This window comes from Mytilus galloprovincialis, chromosome 10 (genome assembly GCF_965363235.1).
Source record: "Mytilus galloprovincialis chromosome 10, xbMytGall1.hap1.1, whole genome shotgun sequence".
In the NCBI taxonomy this organism is placed as follows: Eukaryota; Metazoa; Mollusca; class Bivalvia; order Mytilida; family Mytilidae; genus Mytilus; species Mytilus galloprovincialis.
Window position 1 is genome coordinate 58,951,456 of NC_134847.1, and position 5,450 is coordinate 58,956,905.

General features: G+C 33.4%; 1 long non-coding RNA gene across 1 annotated transcript; it reads right to left on the bottom strand.

Moving 5' to 3' along the window:
• Nucleotides 1-277: 277 nt before the first annotated feature.
• On the bottom strand, nucleotides 278-5,121 carry LOC143047971 (uncharacterized). The gene is made up of 4 exons (XR_012969703.1): nucleotides 4,719-5,121; nucleotides 4,054-4,163; nucleotides 2,775-2,868; nucleotides 278-509 (listed from the first exon to the last, which is right to left on the bottom strand). It is a non-coding gene; the product is annotated as an uncharacterized LOC143047971 (long non-coding RNA).
• Nucleotides 5,122-5,450: the final 329 nt, after the last annotated feature.

A 5,450-nucleotide genomic window follows, 5' to 3' on the forward strand; every position in this document is an offset into this window, starting at 1 on the left:
CAGAGTTAGCGTAGATAAATGGTACTCATTTGTGGAGTACCATTTATAACGAATCTAATGGAATGGTGAAAGATTTAACTATTTTAGATGAATCTATGACGATTTAGAGACAAAGGCCTGCCTCTCCAAAACTGAATAGGAAGTTTCTTGGTTTTCTATACAGAGTGCGCTCCAAAGTTCCATAGCCCAAGTGAGTCATAAAAAGCTATTATACGTCAAATCAATCTAAAGAACGTTATATAAACTTATCTTCAATCATGAGGAACAACATACGAACTCAATTTAAAAATTGTTTATTTATTGCACCAATTTTATGACTTTTTCACACAAAGTCTTGTATTTCTCATTGCAGTGATGGGTAACCCATTGATTTCCATGTAAAGCAAGACAATGTAGATGCTGGTGTCCTCGTTTCCAATGTTTGTCATGGACGTCTATGGTTTCTTCACTATTTTTCCACATCCAAGTGTTTTGATGATATGAACCTCCCAACCAAACGTCATATTGGTCTAATTAAATTATATAAATACAGATTATAATAAGCAGCAGACTATTTTTTAAGTGTATATACTTAAGTAAGATATAGTGTTGTATATATATATATATAACGTAGTTTTCAATTTAGACTCGTTTATATATATATAACGTAGTTTTCAATTTAGACTCGTTTATATATATATATAATTATTTTCTGTGACTGTATATTACATTAATTTGTAGGATCCTTTACTATAGATAATTTAGCTGATCTGTAACAATAACATCTTCATGCCTTATATATCATGTACTGCAGTACGCCGCCAGATTAAAACTGACGAGGAAAGGTAACACGCGGCCAGCGAAAGCTCTTTTTTTGAGAGCCCAGGTGGTCGTGTGGTCTAGCGGGACGGCTGCAGTGCAGGCGATTTGATGTCACGATATCACAGTAGCATGGGTTCGAATCCCGGCGAGGGAAGAACCAAAAATTTGCGAGAGCAAATTTACAGATCTAACATTGTTGGGTTGATGTTTAGACGAGTTGTATATACATTATGTACACAGCCATGTATCACCATCATTGATGGCGATCCGATGGATACATCTGTTGTAGAGTTGTCACTGACTCAGACGTACTTATAAATATAATTATTTTCTGTGACTGTATATTACATTAATTTGTAGGATCCTTTACTATAGATAATTTAGCTGATCTGTAACAATAACATCTTCATGCCTTATATATCATGTACTGCAGTACGCCGCTAGATTAAAACTGACGAGGAAAGGTAACACGCGGCCAGCGAAAGCTCTTTTTTTGAGAGCCCAGGTGGTCGTGTGGTCTAGCGGGACGGCTGCAGTGCAGGCGATTTGGTGTCACGATATCACAGTAGCATGGGTTCGAATCCCGGCGAGGGAAGAACCAAAAATTTGCGAGAGCAAATTTACAGATCTAACATTGTTGGGTTGATGTTTAGACGAGTTGTATATACATTATGTACACAGCCATGTATCACCATCATTGATGGTGATCCGATGGATACATCTGTTGTAGAGTTGTCACTGACTCAGACGTACTTATAAATATAATTATTTTCTGTGACTGTATATTACATTAATTTGTAGGATCCTTTACTATAGATAATTTAGCTGATCTGTAACAATAACATCTTCATGCCTTATATATCATGTACTGCAGTACGCCGCTAGATTAAAACTGACGAGGAAAGGTAACACGCGGCCAGCGAAAGCTCTTTTTTTGAGAGTCCAGGGCTTCATAAAAATGAAGCTTTCGCTGGCCATATGTTACCTTTCCACGTCAGTTTTATCTAGCGTCGTACTACAGTACATGATATATAAGGCATGGAGATGTTATTTTTACAGATCAGCTAAATTATCTATAGTAAAGGATCCTACAAATATATATATTAAACAAATGACGACCAAAAACAAACAAGTCCACAAAACAATGTATTTAAAACTAACGACTGAACAACATATACAAAATCAGGTTTTGGTTGTTTTCTTTTCGGCTACCTTTAATGTTGGGACATGTCATTAATGCATCCTAAGACATACCATAATCCGTTGACAACAATATGAGTGGCCATTTATGTCATTTGCCTGTTAATATACGGGAAATAATAATATACGCGTACGCAGCTAATGTCCTTAGCATTGTTAATGATAGGAAATTGCACTGAAGTCTTCATTAACTTAAGTGGTAAATGCCTTCCATGTAAATATTTCCTCGACATGCAAACCTTCAAATTGAGAACAACATCTCTATTCATCATTATAAGTGCCAACTCGACAATTTAATATTAAAGTGTTTACTAGACCGTGGTTTGAATGACTTTTTGTGGTCTCGTGACTCCATTGTTGAGGGTAATTTGTGATAGTACCTTTGACTATTTTCAAAACCAGTCGCCATACGGTTGTATCATTTTATAGTTATTGAAAATCTGATAATTTGAATAAAATAAATTTAACAGATTTGTAGTCCCTACTTCTACTGTTTCCCTTAATTATCAGTTACGGACACCTCGTAGAGATGTAACAATAGTACTCTAACGTGCAGACCTTCAACACCAGTCGCGAGAAATTTTAAAAATGGTTAAAATCATATTTTTTTGCATGTTGAAGCTAAATCTAGAAAAGCGCTTCGGACGTATGATATTTCAGCGTGTTGTTATTGATTTTTTTTAATATACATATCAAGACTAAATAATTTGTATAAACTAAATAGTCAGTACTTCATCATTTTGTTTTATCTGATGTCTTTAATGATATCTTACAATTATATATGTTCCTAACAAAATTGACAATCACATTATGCTCGCTGTCTGTGTTTATTTTCACCATATGCATGTTAAGGGCTTGGCAAGGATCCTGAAATGTAGTGCGTATAAGTGGTTACAATTTTACTTACAAAGAACACATCGTTCTAAATACTTACAAAATTAAGATACACTGTATTTAGAGAAGTCCCAAACAAAAAGTGTAATCCATTTGAAATAATATCATTTTCAATTGATTCATATTTATTTAAGCAATTATTATGTCTTTGAATCGTTTGAATTTATCAATTTGTTTGATCTGTGTTATTGTGAACTAATCGATACGACCGACAACACAAATTAAGGTTAAAAACATAAAAAGAGCTGGCTGTATTTACATGCTATATAGACACATTTGTATTAAAAAGATGTGGTATGAGTGCCAATGAAACAACTCTCCATCCAAGTCAAAATTTGTATAAAAAGTAAACTATTACAGGTCACAGTATGGTCTTCAAAACGGAGCATTGACTCATACCGAATAGCAAGCTATAAAGGTCCCAAAAGATGACTAGTATAAAACCATTCAAATGAAAAAAAACAACGGTATAATCTATATAAAAAATGAGAAATGAAGCACATCAACAAATGACAATTACTGATCATCAGATTCCTGACTTATGATAGGTGCAAACAAATACAGCAGGTTTAAAAGTTTTAATATGTACCAACCTTCACCCCTTATCTGAAACAATAGTGTAACATCACAACATAGAATGACACACTATAAAATATCAATTGAAATGGTTTACTTATGATAACAATTAACTCAAAAAAAAGACATATTAACACTAGTGAACATACCATTAAAACGTTTAATCCCGCTGCAAAAGTCAGGACTCTGATGTACAGTAGTTGTCGTTTGTTTATGTAATTTATACATGTTTCTCGTTTCTCGTTTTTTTTATATAGATTAAACTGTTGGTTTTCCCGTTTGAATGGTTTTTCACTTGTTATTTTGGGGCCCTTTATAGCTTGTTGTTTGGTGTGAGTCAAGGCTCCGTGTTGAAGGCCGTACCTTGTCCTATAATTGTTTACCTTCATAAATTGCTATTTGGATGGAGAGTTGTCTCATTGGCACTCATACCACATCTTCCTATACCTATACACTGAATGAACAAATTTGAAACAATGCAAATATAAAATCAATAAAGTAAGGGATGAATAAATAAAAAAAACAGTAGTTGTGAGATTTTAAACAATTTAAAATATATGTATATATGTTAGTCATACTTACTGGGTGGTGATTTCCTACATTCCCTCCTGCCCAAATTTCAGGGATATCAATTATGAAATAACAGTGAACTCTCCAAAGATGGTAACCATACCCAGCGCATTGATTATTTGCTAAAATGACATAAATCATCGTTATTCATATAATGTTGGTGGTATTTTTTGCCGAGTTTAAAGCCATGGATATGGCAGTTGTTTTGCAGTCGCTCCGTTAGTTGGTTTTCTCAAACTTTTGAAATTGTCAGGTTTATTGTATCCCTCCTTGTTTAATTCAGTATTTTGATAGTATTTTTTCACCGATACTTGTTAAACTTTAAGGTACTCGTAAGTATTCATTCCTAAAAGTTGTGCATGAAAATTAAAAAAATAAGATAATGATTTAAGATATATCAAAAACAAGACAATTCATGAATAAAGCTTGAATAACACAAACGATCCCAATTTTAATGCACCAGTGCCAAGATGCTCAGTTCGGCAATTAATGTTTCTTCAGTAATGTTCGAGGTCAACATCTTTAAATATCCAAAATATATACTTATGTTTCAGACGGGATAAAACAGAAAAAAAACATAACTATTACCGAATCCGGACAATGAATAAGAGCTTTACATGAAGGAGACATATTCATTAATTAAAATTAATTTCCGAATTCTTATGTTTTGAGCATACGTGATGTTTGCTGTAACCTTGCTGTAATTGGTAGGGCTGTAGTAGTTAATTATGTAGTGGTTGGAGCTTGTGTTATCTGCGTCGTCGCTGGTTGTTTTGTGATCTGGAAAGTAGTGGTATACTGTGGTTTCGTAACCATGGTGGTTGACTGTGTTGTACTTAAATTGTATTTGTTACAAAGATTTGTGGTACAACAGATGTGTCTTAGATTTCTCTTCTTTTGTCCGCAATACTAAAAAAAAGAAAGACATCTTTTCACATTCTACATAGACCACTACAATTTTGGGAATAATTATTATCATTTATTTTCCTTTTACAGTCCGAATACTTAAAATAATCTGGGATATTCATCAAACATATATTTTACGGTTGTACAAGTTTTGTCTTCACAAAAAAGTTTTGTCTTGACAAAGTGATTTTTGGATTTTTGAACACAAAGGCGTTTCTACCCCAGGAATGAATAACATTGGTCCTCACTGCTCATCAACTTTGTACTTTATTTTGGACTTTTTAACTGTTTTTGATTCGAGCGTCACTGGTGGGTCTTTTGTAGACGAAATGCGCGAGTTTCAATTCTTGTATCTATGATCAGTGTTTAAATATTCATATATTTATTTCAGAGCATGCCAATATTTGAATTTATGTAATGTTCAATAAGTGTATTATTTTTGTAAAAGGAGACAGATTTGTAAAAGCAAATTACTTGTTTCTGAATCCTTAATATTAATTCAT